This window comes from Mauremys reevesii, linkage group 23, assembly GCF_016161935.1.
Source record: "Mauremys reevesii isolate NIE-2019 linkage group 23, ASM1616193v1, whole genome shotgun sequence".
Classification (NCBI taxonomy): domain Eukaryota; kingdom Metazoa; phylum Chordata; order Testudines; family Geoemydidae; genus Mauremys; species Mauremys reevesii.
This window is the reverse complement of record NC_052645.1, coordinates 11,692,717-11,708,502: the sequence shown is the minus strand read 5'-3', so window position 1 is coordinate 11,708,502 and position 15,786 is coordinate 11,692,717. Positions and strand designations below refer to the sequence as shown.

Sequence of the window (15,786 nt, the reverse complement as noted above, 5' to 3'; positions counted from 1 at the left end):
GCCTACATAAACTGTAGCTTCTCCCCCCCCCCCCAGTTCTGCGGTTTGGCTGTAGTTTACGGGTGGGGTGTGTGTGTGTTTTTTCCTTTGGAAGCAGGGAAAGATGCTGTACCGTGGACTGGAGTCAGGTATAACGTGTCAGCCAGGCTGCAGGCTGCTCTGCAGGACGGGGAGCTTAGATCCTGTTTCCAGGCTTCTCCCAGCCCCTTGGTACAGAAGCTGGCGTTTCATCCTGAACCCCAGCAGACTCTGCCAGCGCCATTGCCCAGACGCGCCAGTGAAATTAACCAGCCGCCTGGCTTATTGCACAGGCCGGGTAAACAGCAGACTTGGGACTCTCCCAGTTTCAGAGCCATTCCTGCCTTCCCACCCAGCTGCTGCCTGCGACCCCGTAGAGCTGCTCCTAACCCTGCTGCCGGCCTCCCCTTCCAGGGCCTCTCCTGCCATCAACCTCCTGCTCGTAAGCAGGGGGTCGAATCACCACGTTACACACACACCCGGGCTCGAGCCATGGGCCCTGCATTCCAAACACGCCTGGACTTAGCCCCTTACAGCGGATGGGGTCCCCAAGGATCAGAGCCAGCGCTAGGTTTGGATCTCAAACATCCCGACCCTGGTGCATCCCTCCAGGAGGGGTCTCACACTGCTCCCCCCCGGTGTCCTGCTTCTGCTCTCTTCCCTTAAAGCCCTCTGGGGAAATCAGTGCTTGGGCCAGGGCCTGGAGAACGCACAGAACGTGCTGCCTGAGGTCACATCAAGAAGCGCCGCTCCTGGCTGACGAGATGCCCCGTGGCTGCCCAGCCCCCTCTACCATCCCGCACCACCTCTGCCATTTTCCGGTAACCCACTGCAGTGACTGTGCCGTGGGGAGCTCTGAGGCCAAGGGGCAGAGGGCGTAAAGGGGGGCCTGCGGATTACAGGAGGCTGCTGGCTCTGACTGTTACATTCTAGCTCAAAGTGTCATGGGAGATCTCAAATTAAAATCTGCATCGCTCTAGGCATCAATACCCCTGGGAGATGTACGGACAGACACAGGTGCCGACTCTGTGGGTGTTCCGGGGCTCGAGCACCTATGGAAAAAAATGGTGGGTGCTAAGCACCCCCTGGTGCCCCCCAATCAGCACCCCCCCACCCTTCCTGCCCACCACGATCAGCTGTTCCGCAGCATGCAGGAGGTGCTGGGGACAAGCGAGGGCGGCATGTTCTCAGGGGAGGGGGCAGAACGGCACAGGAAGAGGTGGGGCAGGGGTGGCGCCTTGGGGGAAAGGCGAGATGGGGGTGGGGCCTAGGGCACAGCACCCCCGGCACATTAGAAAGTCGGTGCCTATGCGTACAGACACTGTGTAAGGAATTCCGTATATACCCTGATAAGTCTGTTCTTAAGGCATCTAACTGCGGGGCTGGGTGAAAAGCAGATTTTCCACATGGCTCCGTAACCCTTCGTTTCTGATGGTCTCATTCGCTGTCGCCCGAATCTCAGTTCCGTGAGCACGGGGACGGTTAGCGAACACCAGTGTCGTGTGCTTCGCGGAACGGCGTCCTGAGGGGGAGCTGATAAGCCACCACGCACAGGCCTGTGGGAACAGCCGGCTGGGCACTTCTGTGAGCAGTCAGTGGATAAGAGACTCGTGGAGGATGCGGGGGTTGGGGTGGGCTTACCGCTGCCTGCACAGACAGAGCGAGGCCTCCAAGGCAGGGCTTGTGCTGCCAGAGGCTGGGGGCTTCAGGGGGCTGCTCCCCAGCAGGGACGGACAAGACTGCCTCACACTCAGGGCAGCGCTATTTTGGAACAAGCTCCTCTTTTCTAGCTGCCTCTGTGAACACACTAGTCCAGAGCACAAGAAGTGGTTTGACTCCAGACTAATTACCCCACTTCCACAATGCCAACTCTTACACCTGGCATCTCCACTTTGGATCTTAGGGGAAGACCATGAGAGCCCCTCTTGCCCGGCAACTGTGGCAGTGATTTCACTGGGCCCAGCTCTCTTCCCCAAACGGGTCATTAAAGGCAATAAAGCAATTTCAAAACAAAACCAGAACTGAAAGGAGTTTCCAGCGCAGCAGCCGTGAGCCCTGGCCAGACAGGGAGGAGAAAGTTCCAGTTCAGCACCACAGCGTTCCAGAGCCGGGTATTTTTAGTTCTCTCTCTCTCCCTTCAGAGACTCACGCAGCTGGGTTGTTTTTCTGGCAGCTCCGTTTGTTTAACCAGGGTCAGAGCTGGCCTCAGGGCCCCCAGGGAATCCTGTGAAAAAGCCCAGCATACGGGAGGGATAAATATTACGCAGGCAGGTCTGGAGCCAGAAGGCCCATTCTCAGAGGGAACCTGCTGCTCTAGAATCCAGAGAAATGTCATAACTAGGGATTGAACTCGCGCCCTCCGGATCTCGGAGCCAGAAGGCAGTCGGGAGCGGGCACAGACTCTGCCCTGGGGCTCAGGCACAGAAGGGGAATGCCTGGCACACGCTGAACAGCGACTAGCTCCTCTACGAGCTATTGGAGGCCAGATCCTGCTCTTGGTCTCGCCTGGTGCTGCTAGAAAGATTTAATGGCACGACAGCCCGGCCACACGCCGTGATGGTTTATGTCCCCCTCTAGTGGCGAAGGTCAGAGTCCGCTGCTTCCAGCCCAGGGAGTGAAAGCAATGGGAGTTAGGTGCTTAAACAAACTTCAGATCTGCCCCTTGGCTGGAAGCAACGGAAGCGCTTGGGAGCAGCACTGTAATGAGACTCCCTGTCTGGGCGGTTCCTGGGTTCGAGCCCTGCTTAAGCTAGCATCTAAAATAGCAGCAGCCCTGGTGGCGGCATGAGGCTAGGTATAGATGCAAGGGGTTGAGCAGGACCGCGCTCCGGCCGCTAGCCCAAGCTACTGCCTGCATCGCCGCGGCCACTCTGTGTGTGTGGGTCCAGCCGAGCCAGGAACCGCGTTGCCCCGCTGCAGCGGAGATGTGCCCCCGAACGACCCAGGCAGCGGGTCAGTTAACAGCATCTGTTTTGGAGTGAGTGAGATGTGCTGCAAACAGGTTTTCTTGAAAGCCGTTCAAGGGCTAAAAAGCTCCTCTGCAATCGCTTGGCTGCAGCCCAGGCTGGAGGAGTGGAGATGCCCAACAGGAAGATAACTGTAATTGTTCCATAGTTAAGTATTTCTACCTACTGCACCTTTAAACCTTTTCACACTCAGGCCATTCAGTGCAGCCTGTCCAGACGCACCCTGCGCGCCCTCGTGCAGATCTGACCTTCGTTGCCTTCAGATTGACCAGGGATCCCTCCATAAACAAAGAGCAGGTGGAGAACAGGCAGGGAAGGGATTGGTCTTCCCAGCTCAGTGAGACTAAATCCGCTTCTCCGGAGGTTAAAGTGGACCTTGCCTCATCCGATGGTACAGCCCAGATCACAATGCACCAGAGCAGATCCAAGAGCTATGACAAAATCCCATTGTTTTCATCATGCCGGAGCCAGAAGCAGAGCACGTCATTTTTAAAGATGATCCTGTTTGTTCAGAGTTATTTCAAGACTCCCTCCCTGTCTCCTTAGTGTCTGGGTATAATTGAGATGATTATTAAGTGCAGCGGGGGGAGGGGGGAACAGGGACGGAGGGAGAGCAGCAGCCTAACAGGAATGGATGGCGCCTACATCACCATTTCTCATGAAGTGGAGGAATTCTAATGGGCTTTTAGAGTCAGCTTTGAGAGCGGAACCCTTAATTCACAACTAATTAACCACAGATCAGTGGCAATACTTGGTGTTTCCCATACACAGCCCTTTGCAGACAATGACTGGAGAGGTTGGGGTGCATTAGCCCCATTTTACAGGTGTGCAAACTGAGGCATGAAAAGCTCAAGGGCTTGATAACACGGTCATGTCAGTGGCAGAGCTAGGAACTCTGGTCCCCTGGCACATGAACAAGGATCCCTCCCCGCACACCCCTGCCCCAGCTGGGATGCTATGGTTATGCTCCTGCCTATTGAGAAAGGAGGTGGCGGGGTGCAAGGAAGCCCAGTTTCCAGCCCAAGGTGAAGTGCCAAGGAAGGGCCCCTGAGCTGTGCTCGGCTGCTGGGGAATTCTCCCAAGTTAGCCTGAATGCCCACAGAGTGTTCACCACAGAGCCCGGGACGAGCCGGATGCTTTGCTTGAAGAGAGAGCAAGGGGCCAGGAGGAGCTGGGGAGGATGGCATGGAACGTGCGCGCCCAGCAGAGGCTGGCGATTAGATGAAATCAGGTGCAGAAGCTCCTGGACACGAGAAGAGCCATTGTTCCCCCCACACCAGCATGAGACTCAAGGAGGATTCTTCCCATCCCCAAATCCTGAACCCAGCCAGGGGGTGGAGAAAGGGGATGGTAGGTTCTGGTTCTTAACACACAGCTGCCCCATAAGCGACACAAACTCCACTCCACAGTCCCCACCCTCTGCAGTGCTGCCAATGCTCATGACTTTACCCCAGGCCTCCCACCAGCTGGTGTCGTGCACCAAGCCCCAGCTCCTGGAGCCAGGCGATGACATCAGCTTTAAATGAAAGTCTCCAGCCCTTGCAGCCATGAAGAACGGCTGGAAAACCGTGACCCCTAAAAGGGCAGAGACAAGGGGTCAAAGAAAACAAGCCCAGCAGCGATTATTTTTAAAACCCACATGGACTCTTATGCCAATTTCATGGTTTTTTGGGGGCCGGATGGCGAGTGCCCAGGGTTGGTCGTGCTGCCTCTTTGCAACGACTCCTGCACCAAACAGAGGTGAACCCCCAGCTCTTCCTGTGCGGCTCCAACCCTGGACTCTCCCACCTGAGCACCCGCAGCAAGTCTCCAGTATGCTCCCTCCAAGAGCAGCCCCTCCCCTCCCCCCTATGCACATGGAGAAGCCCCCCATGCATTGCTATGGGCTCAGGTGAGTCCTTTCGCAACTCAGGGGCAGGCCCAGACACACCCACAGGTGCTGCCATGCAGCCATCATCTGCCACCACGCCCCATGCAAATCCCCCCTGCTATACCCACCCTGACCTCCCCATGCAGCTCTGCTGCTGGACCTTCCTCCTGGCTGCCCAGTCCTGTCTCCAGGTGCGTCTGGAGAGAGGACAAGCGTTCGTTAGGCAGGGAGAGTAAATTAGTTTGTAAGAGAGGAAAGTCTTGGAAACTAACCAACCGCAGGCAAGAATCTACAGCTTCATACTGGATCCCTCAGTGCTACACATTTACCCCTTTCATCACTAGTCATCCTGCATCCAGTGATGCCCGGCTCATCAACCCACAAACATCCCACGTGACACATCATCCCCTGCATGCAGCAGCGTGATGGGGATCCCAAGCCCACGCTGTGTGGACTGGGAACGCACGTCTCTCCGGGCAAACTCTTTGCACCGGGGCTCTGACCATCTTTGCCTGCCGAAGAGGCACCTGGACAGGCCGGAGAACTGCCACCGACTTTCCCCGTCCCTGTAGGTACAGCCACAGAGAGGATATTTACTGTGAGAGGCCTGGGTATCCGGAGCTGTTCCTGCTCTGGGACGCAACCAGCATGGCCCTGCAGCAGCCGGCCGGACAATCAGGAGGAATCGGAGCGAGAGAAAAGCTTTCCTGTAATGCTGCACTGGAAACGGGAAGCTAAATCCCAGCCAGCTACCTTCATCCCAATTCTCAGCACAGCCGCTATTGATGAAAGAGCCCAGCGCATGCAAGATTCATGCTGAGGCAGCTGCTCCAAACCACAGCGTCTGTTCCAGAACCAGGACTCAAAGCAGCAGGGCCTACGCAGAGCCTGTCAGAGCACAGACAGAGGAGCCCCAAAACCACATGCACAGCGACCCAATGCAAACTACAGAGCTACCCAAATCATCGACGGAGAGCAGCCGGCGCCCCCAAGCTGGTTCAAAGTGAGTGAGGGACGCTCTGACCAGCGAGCTCGAGCTGTGATGGGATGGGGAACTCGCTGCGGTGCTGGGAGCGTGGGGTTATGAATGGATTGTGGCTTTGCCACAGAGCCCAAGCCTGCAGCCTTTGCTCCGGCACCTCAGCCTCCCCTTGGGAGCCTGCTGTGTCCACAGTGTTCCCAGCAGCTCTGCCCCGGGCCTGACAGGCAGCTGCACTTGGGCGGGAGCGGAACTGGACAGAACCCTCCCCTCTGCTCTGCACTGAGCTGGCTGGCCAAGATCAGCCAGGTTCTGCTCCAAAACAGCCGTCGAGCCCGTTCCCAGTACTAGACACGCAGCCCTGCCCCCCTGCAGGAATTAAACCTCCGCTGCCTCTGACACAAGGATCACCACCACCCCCATTTTACAGGCGGGGAAGATGATTTTTCAAGGCCACGCAGCAGAAGTGGGACTAGAACTCAGGATCCTAGTGCTCAAGCCGCTGATCTGGCCCCAAACCGGCATCTGAGTGAGGGAAAGGAAGGGCACGTTAACCTCTTCCATGCTGGACATGCCAAATACAGCCAGGAAACACTTGTATTCAGTGCAATGACAAGTGTCTCTCTCCAGATCTTTGAGACAGACTTTCCAGCAATGTAGGGGTTAAAATTCTCCATCAGCTACCCACAACTCCCCACAGGGTTTCCCCCATAGCTAACTCATCTATCTCAGTTTGCCTGCCTCCTTCATTGGGAACAGCTGTTAGTTCCTGCTGATGGGAGGAGCGGGAGTTCATGGCTGTCAAGGAACTGCCCCCCTGGGACCCGAGCCCTGCAATAGGGATGGTTCCCATCAGAGCCCCAGAAAGGGATCGTTCCCACAGTGCGGCTCTCAAGGGAGAGCCCCCAGGTAGTTAGCAGGATGCTGACAGGCGCTCGCGTGAGTCCCCCAATACAGTCCTACAGCAGTGGCTTTGGCAGCCCTGCAGCCATCCCTCCACGGGCCGCAGCCAGGCCAGTTCTGCCCCCTTGGGCCGGTGAGGGCCACGGCTCCAGAATCTCCCTGGCTCAGTGACTTCCTGCGTCTCACATACCACACTCCTGTGAATACGCTCCAGAATGACAGTAGCTTTTTTTTTTTTTGCACTGCATCACATTGACGACTCATATTCAATTTGTGACCCACTAGACCCGCGCCTCCCCCGATCCTTTTCAGCAGCATTCCACCTAGCCCCTTGGCCCCCCCTTTGATAGTTGTGCATTTCCCCCTTTGGCTTTGCACTTGTCTTTCTTCAGTTTCAGCTTCCAGATTTCAGACCCACTCGCCAATTTGTCAAGATCATTTTGAATTCCAATCCTGGCCTCCAAAGTGCTTGTGTGACCCCCTCCCACCTTCATTATCTAAGTCCTCCATGAAAACCTTGGCTAGTGCCAGCCCTAGGACAGACCCCTGCGGGACTCCAGGAGGTCTGCCCCACAGTCTGTTTGCAAACCATTGAGACACCCTTTGAGCAGGCTCTTTCAACCAGTTTTGAAAGCACCTTATAATATTTCCATCTCAACCACAGTTCCCTAGTTTGCTTAGGAGAACGTCCTGTGGGACTGTGGCAAAAGACTTACAAAAATCTCGATCTATCCCATTTACAGCTCCCCCGCTGTCCTCTAGGCCAGTAACGTACAAAACCCTAACACAGGACACTTGCAGTATGGCATTAACTCGTCAGAGAACATGCCAGTTAAATCACCACCAGCATAGGAATTCCCTGGCTGTTACAGACTCCAACGAGAAGCTGCTGAACTTGAATTAAGAACATAAGAAAGGCCGTACCGGGTCAGACCAAAGGTCCATCTAGCACAGTATCTGTCTACCGACAGTGGCCAATACCAGGTGCCCCTGAGGGAGTGAACCTAACAGGTAATGATCAAGTGATCTCTCTCCTGCCATCCATCTCCATCCTCTGACGAACAGAGGCTAGGGACACCATTCTTACCCATCCTGGCTAATAGCCATTTATGGACTTAGCCACCATGAATTTATCCAGTCCCCTTTTAAACATTGTTATAGTCCTAGCCTTGACAACCTCCTCAGGTAAGGAGTTCCACAAGTTGACTGTGCGCTGCGTGAAGAAGAACTTCCTTTTATTTGTTTTAAACCTGCTGCCTATTAATTTCATTTGGTGACCCCTAGTTCTTGTATTATGGGAATAAGTAAATAACTTTTCCTTATCCACTTTCTCAACATCAGTCATGATTTTATATACCTCTATCATGTCCCCCCTTAGTCTTCTCTTTTCCAAACTGAAGAGTCCTAGCCTCTTTAGTCTTTCCTCATATGGGACCCTCTCTAAACCCCTAATCATTTTAGTTGCTCTTTTCTGAATTAATATGCAAACTAGATACCATTAACTTAGCTTTGAACAGAGACTGGGAGTGGCTGGGTCATTACACTAATTGAATCTATTTCCCCATGTTAAGTATCCTCACACCTTCGTGTCAACTGTCCGAAATGGGCCATCTTGATGATCACTTCAACAGTTTTTCTCCCCTGCTGATAACAGCTTCTCTTAATTAATTAGCCTCTTACAGTTGGTATGGGCACATCCACCTTTTCATGGTCTCTGTATGTATAAATAGCTTCTTACTGTATGTGCTATTCTATGCATCTGATGAAGTGGGCTGTAGCCCACGAAAGCTTATGCTCAAATAAATGTGTTAGTCTCTAAGGTGCCACAAGGACTCCTGTTCTTTTTGCTGATACAGACTAACATGGCTGCTACTCTGAAAAAAAGTGCATCGTGTGTTGTTAATACAGCCCTAGGCTTGAAGATGTGAAAGTAGAATGAATTATATTGTAAAAATAGAATGGATTAAAGAAATGCTGTATGTACCTTTAAGCAGAAGTAAGGAATGCTGAAATACAAGTGTCAGGAAAAGAAACATTAAGGCATAAACAATGAGTCCACTTAAACTAATAGTGGAACATTAACCGGAGATTGGTAAAAGTTAGTAAGGAAATTAACTATGTATGTCTAGCCTCAGGTAAACTTGTCAGTTCTGCTTTCTTTGTCCTCTTGTTAAGTTCGTGCCCTTTTTCTCTGTATAAAATAAGGTCGTGTGGGTCTTGCCTGGCGCTCACATTATCTGGGTGTATTAGCAGAGTGCTGTGCTCATAATACAGAGTGGTCTGACAAATTGTGAGTCCTGAGTCTGACTTTGACAAAGACTGTGCTAGCAAGACTTACCTGTCTGGAAGACTTCTAGCTGCAGAAAGCAGAGCTCCTCAGACCGCTTCCAACACGCAAGCTCAGGAGAAGAGCACGAATCACCCTGCAGGTCACCGCCCGGCTGGAGGAGGGGGGGGGGGGTAGCTGCTGCTGCAGGTGAAATGCATGAACTCGTGATTTAGCTCCACCTGTGCAACTTATTAGCTGGAACCAGGCAGAGGGTAAACCTCAGCGAGAAGTGACAGGAAACCTGGGTCCCGCTCTGCCCTCTCTCAAGTGCAGGGCTGCCAGGGGCGGAGTGTCTCTGAGGATTTCATGCCGCAGGGTGGCTGGCATTGTTCCTGGGAGTTGAATTAGGGTGCACAGAACTCCATTGACTTGTGCTCCTAACTCTCCGAGGCGCTTTGGAAAGTCCCACCTTACATAAATAAAGTGACTCCAGCCCTTGGAGAGCCCAGGGTGTGGGAGAATGTGTGGAGGGCTCCCCCCCCCCCAAGCATTGCAGCTCTCTGCTTTCTAGTTACGGACGGTTGGGCTGGGACACCCTTTGAAGCCAGGGGCACCATTCGCAGCACTCACAACTGAGGAACACAGGAACCCCGCAGAGGTTCCCTGCTCTGCAGCAGCAAACCCCTCTCTGCGGTCAGTCGGCGCCTAGCACGGTACTCGGAGCCAGACACTGCCTCGGCTCTGACGTGCCGTGTTCTCTGGAAGTCGGCTGCTGCTGTCAGGATCGCGGAGGGGGCGTTTTAATAGCAGCCCTTCAGCTGCCTTGTAAAATCAGGCTCCAACGCAAAGCAGCACGGTTACAATAGCAGCGTCGGCAGCCCAAACATTGCAGGGCTCGGAGCTGTTCGCCCGGCGTGGCTCGGGGGCTTGGAGCGGCTGTGGATTTTCCACGGGGCTGCGTTATTTTCGGGGTTTGCTCACGGCAATATTGGGGTTCCTCGTTTGTTACAGTAGCACTGAGAGGCCCCAGATGAGGTCAGGGTGCCAGCGAGAGCCAGCCCCTGGCCTAAAGCGCGTCCCATCGAATTAGACAGGGCAGAGAACAAAGGGGTTTTATCCCCATTTCACACGTGGGAAATGGCCTCACAGAAAGAGATCTAGTCACCTGGCCGCGGTCCCACAGGCAGTCTGGGAAGGGACCATCCCTCCTCTCCGGTGGGACCCGTGTACTCCGGGGACGATGGTTCTTTGTAAAGCCCCCTGACCTCCACCCAGGACACGTGCTCGGTGTGATTGTTCCAGTCCCCAGGGAGGTGGAGGCACCACGCGCTGGGGCAGGGTGCGGCTCATGTGACACTTTCTGGGGGCACCCAGGACTGTGGGTTACCTTGTTACCCTCCCGCCCCTGTGGGAGAGAGATTAGTTGGTGCTAAAGGGGGTGATCATGGGGGGGGGGGCTTGGTCTGTCTCTGGGGCCAAAACAATGAGTTTGGGGGAAATATAAGGTGAAGCAAAGCGACATTTTAGTACCACCCCGAGGGAACAAACAGGGCAGTGCTGGTTTCCAGGACCCAACTTTGACCTTTGTCTCCCATGGCGTCATACCCCCCAAACTGTTCTCCTGTTGACTTAATAGTCAAATCCACTGACCCGGATATTTGGCTAGTTCCCCCTGTTCTTCGAATCCTCCAGAGGAAGGCAGAGGAGCTGGGAGCCCAATTTCTGTAAGCCCGGAGGATTCCCTTGAACCTTTCCACCTCCTCCAGGGTGGGCGTTTAGGGCTCGGCTGTGGCCCTATCACAGGTTGTGTTTGGCTGATTTTTGTTCTTACGTCTCCCTCCATTTGTCTCCTTTGAAATAAGTCACTTCCCCTGGACACGGCCTCCTTGGGGTGGGCAGGGGTTGGTGCCGGGTCTGAGTGCAGCATGCGACCAGCTGGGATGTGGTGTTGGTCCACGGGGGGCGGGGGGGCAGTTGATGGAGGTTACCATGGCTACATACCCATGCCCCACCTAACTCTCTCCCTGGATACTTCAAATGTAAGCTCTTAGGGGGCAGGGGCTGCCAATACAGTACATGAATGTACAGCCCCTAGCACAATGGGATCCTGATCCCTGACCGGAATGTCATCAGCACTGATAAAAACTGGAAGCTGCATGGACAAATTTCCCACTTTCTGGAAATGTGACCCAGGCTGGGCTGAGCTCTGGTCTCAGTGGTGGCAGAGCACGGCCCGGGGGGGCTCCGAAAAGAGGTGCATGTGCCTAGCCCACATTAAGCCAGACCAAGCGCAGCCTGTGGAGTCACTGGGGCTGCGGCCGCCACTGCAGAGTGAGGCTGACAAGGATCCAGGGCAGGTTTGCCCTGCAGGCGATTTCTAGTCATCTCACACAGGGCAAGTCAGAGCTCACATCCTACGACTGGGCAGGGTTAGTTTGGAATTAGAGGTTGATGCTGCCTTCGGTGCAGCCGTGGGCACTGGCAAGCTGCCAGCATGGCCCTCGCCATGCCAGCAATCCCTGCACGGAGCTGAGCGGGAGTGAAAGGTCACGCAACGCAAACCGCTTTTTTTTTTTAAATTTCAATTCATTTGTCTCCTTTTCCGGAGAAACGGCCAGGGAGCTCGGGCCGCAAAAGGGCACTCAGCAAACTGCTGACGGTGAATGTAGCCAAGAGCAGACCTGGGGCTTTGGGGCCGTCTCCACCACAGGTGCGGGGTGTGGTTGCCGCTTGAGCTGACGCACCTGAGCTGGCTTTAATCTAGCTAGCTTGGCTACCGGAAGCCGCAGCAGCCCTGCCTTTTTGCGGATACAGACTAACACGGCTGCTACTCTGAAACCTGCAAGGAATGTACCCGGTGTTCCAGGTGGGTTTGTAGCGCCTGCACTGACGCTCACCTTGCCACGGCAGCGCCCTTCTGCTGCCAGAGCCGGCTAGATTAAAGCCAGCCCAGGCCCTCCCTGAATGGGAGACTCTGGCTATTCGTCCCCAGCATGTTTAGGGGGAAGTCCCAGGCCCAGCTGCCAACTGCAATGCCAGAGCCTCAGCAACAGACTCGTTGGCCACTGGAACAGTTTCCCAAGGGACGAGGTGGATTCGCTATCGCTTGGGAACCTTCCCCTCGGGACTGGATGTCTGAGAAGATGTGAATTCCAGCTCAACCACAAGTGATGCCTTGGGTGAGGATCTGTGCTCCCCAGGGGCTCTTGGATGGTCACTATGGCTCCTGTCTGGCCTTTAGCCTAAGTAAGTCACGTCCCACCCCGCTCAGCTCAGGTGTTACATTGCAGCACAGAGCCACCTTGACAAAATCCAGGAAATCCCACTGCTGGCACTTTTCAAGGCTGTATGGGAGGCGCCCATCTGGTCCCTTACTAACCACCTCCCTGGCGGCGGACGCTGCCTCGCTGTGGCGAACAGAATGGGGATAAGCTGCTCCCTCTGCTCCTTCCGCCTCCCTCAGCCTGCTGAGAGGCTGCTTGGCTCGGGGTGATGCTCAGTTCAGATTTGTTTTGAAGAAGGAACGTGTTTCCTGCAGCTGTTACTCAGGCAAAATGCCCACTGGTTTTAATGGGAGTAAAACCCGAGTGAGGACAAGCGATAGGGCCCGGGAGAAAAACAGTGGGTTCTTGCTTTTAAAAGATTTGTTAACCCAAACTTCCCTCTGCCAGATAATATTTAGCACTTCCCCTTGTTAAAGCACTTCAGCCATGTTAACTAGTTGATCTTCACCACACCCTGGTGCTACCGATGATTTTCCCTTTTTTGTTTTAAAACCGATGTGGAAACTGAGGCAGGGCGATGTTAAGTGACGTGGTCACAGACCGAGCTGGCGGCAGAACTGACGACTCGTGTGATCAGTCCACTGATAATATTTACAGAGCAGATTTCATCCAAGGATCTGTAAGTGCGCTACAAAGGAGGCGGAGTCTGATTATGCAGATGGGGAAACTGAGGCACAGCATGTTTCTGTAACTTGAGGCCACAGAGAAATCGGGGATTAGCTTTAGCTAAGCTGACTGTGTCTAGTGCCTTACTCCCTGGGCTATAATAAATCCTGCTAGACTACACGGTGTCCCTGCAATGCTGGGCGCATCATAGCGCACGGCTAGTGCCTGAGAACCCGGCCGGGAGAAATCGCACTGCTCCCGCGGCGCAAAGCGCAGAGCATCGAACAAACAACACGCAGGTAAAACTTAAACACGGCTTTTCCCATTAGCAGGCCCAGTCTCGAGTCATCTTATTAAATATGAGTCAGGACGGCGCTAAACGACATAGAGAGATGAGTGGTATTTGCCACAGCCCCTTTAACACCAGTGCTCACTTTGCTTCTCACCCCACCGTCCAGAGGGTAATTAAGGCCACGGTGACGCATTTGGAAAGGGCCATTGGGAGTAAAATTAGAAACATTTCTATGAAATTCCTCACACACAAGGAAATGGGCAGCAGATGTTTTCCTTCCTCGGCAGGTTAATGCCGAGCTGCGATTTTCCCTGCTAGCGGCTGCAAAGGCCCCTTCGACACAGACGGGTCTGCAGCACCACCGGCAGGCTGGGCTTAGCGAGGTGAGGGGGGAGTGAGGGCTCAGTGGGAATTTTGCCAAAGTCCCGATTTCAGAACTGGCGGGGGCCTGATTGTTCTCTCACGGGTGTAAATCTATCTACAGCAGGGGTTCTCAAACTGGGGGTCAGGACCCCTTGGGGGGGGTCATGAGGTTATTACATGGGGGGGGGTCACGAGCTGTCAGCCTCCACCCCAAACCCCGCTTTGCCTCCAGCATTTATAATGGTGTTAAATATATAAAAAAGTGTTTTTAATGTATAAGGGGGGGTCGCACTCAGAGGCTTGCTGTGTGAAAGGGGGGGGGGTCACCAGTACAAAAGTCTGAGAACCTCTGAGCCCCCACGACTATCAGATCTGAGAACCTTAAAGTCTTTAATGCATTTATGCTTCCAGCACCAGAAATGCTAGTGGCCTGTTTTTAGCTGGGGCACAGAGGTACAAAGAATAAAGCCCATGGGAGTTAGGCACCCTGCGAGCAGAGCAGCTTTGAAGTACCATTTATACCTGGGCTAGTAAGTTACCTGGTTGTGCAATGAAGAGCTTATTCAATAACCATGTCATGTACCCGCACGAATCACCCAGGTCCAGGGAGACGCGGATGATGTTTGGTTCCATCAGCCCTGAACTCACCCAGACGGAAAAGGAGGTTGAGGGAGAGATTTTTTTCACTTGGCCAAAGTTCCCGAGTGCCTTTTTCTTGTGCCACCCCGTGTGTGCGCAGGCGTCTGTGGGGGAAGCGTGCAGCTCTGCGTAGGCGTGCACCCCAGAGTGTGCCTCGCACACGGGAGGCAGCCCTTTGAAAGCATGGGCTTCTGCGCTGATTCCACCAGGCCAGGGCCTTGGCCGAGGGAGTCCAGCTACGTAGCCAACGTCCAGAGGAGTGCAGGCAAAGCCAGCGTCTCGTCTGTCCAAAACCTTCCTGTCTGAAAATGACTTTCCACTTAAGAATCCCAGCCCTGATTAGGGTGACCAGACAGCAAATGTGAAAAATCGGGACGGGAGTGGGGGGGTAATAGGAGCCTATATAAGAAAAAGACCCAAATATCAGGACATCTGGTCACCCTAGCCCTGATGCCCCTCCCCTCCTCCAAATGTACTCAAACACTCCACCCCATTAACCCCTACCTGCCTGCAATGACGTAACACAAACCACCACCACCCCTCCAAACAGCCAGGGACTCCCGAAAGTCCCCTAGGGACTTTGCTATTGATATCAATTTTAAGCACTATCAATTACCTCTAGTGATGGGCGGCCACATATAATCCTAACACAGGTTGATATCATCTACCCAAGCGCCCACGGACGTCAGTAGTGCTAGAATATTTGCAAGGCTGCATGCCTGGTTGTGCATGGCTACAAGAGAAACAAGCCTTGAGCCTTTAACTTGTACCGAGTCGGACAGCAGCACGAATGCATGATTAGCTGTGTGCCTAGACAGCCCATCCTACTGTTCCACAAGGCTGGAGTCGGCTCCTCCAGTGCACTGCCTGCCAGGGGCAGAGGAAGCCGGGTTTGGCGTTTGCAACACTTCAGACTTGATGTTGCACAAACCAACCAACCAAACTAGGGATAAGACCCAGGTTCCCTTTTATCTGTAGTTACAAATCAACCTGCTGCACAGGGTCTTATAGCTGCAGATGACTAAGCTGTCACCTAGGCATGGCTAACCTGGTGCCTGCGTGGGTACCTGCCGTCACATCCCTGCTTACATCATAACACTTTTAAAATATGCTGCACATCCTGTTCAAAGTTACCCTCCTCGTCCCCAGCATGTGCCAGGGCTGTGCAAAAGTCTCATGAGCACATGATCCAAATGCAAAAAATGTGTCGTGTTTTTGTGACAAGGCACCCACAGTGTCCCCCTGCCCCCACAGGAGCAGCTTTGCAGAGGGAGCGGGGGAAGAGACACGCTTGTACCACCGTTTGAGGCAAACGTTGACCTTTCTGGGAAGGGGATGGGAACTGATCAAACTTAAATGGCGAACATTTCCCAGGAAGAAGTCCACTTCCTCCCCTCCCCCTGCTGTGTCACGCAGCTCTAGGGCCAAATTCAGAGCTGGTGTAAGTGAGTGCCACTCCTGTAAAGCACTAGCTACCCAGCAATCAGAGGTCTGATTGCAGAGCAGAGCAGTGGAGACTGGAAAGGCAGACACACACCAGCTTTAATCACGCTAGTGCGGCTAAAAATAGCAGTGAAGACACAGCAGGGAGGGCTGC

At 54.0% G+C, this 15,786-nt stretch overlaps 1 long non-coding RNA gene across 1 annotated transcript in view; it reads right to left on the bottom strand.

Annotated features, from left to right (window-relative positions):
- Positions 1-9,116, bottom strand: part of LOC120389415 — a 28,181-nt gene extending 19,065 nt beyond the window's left edge. The window contains exon 1 of the long non-coding RNA XR_005590907.1: positions 9,075-9,116. This is a non-coding gene — a long non-coding RNA (uncharacterized LOC120389415). The remainder of the gene's footprint in view (positions 1-9,074) is intronic.
- Between the last annotated feature and the right edge of the window lie 6,670 nt (positions 9,117-15,786).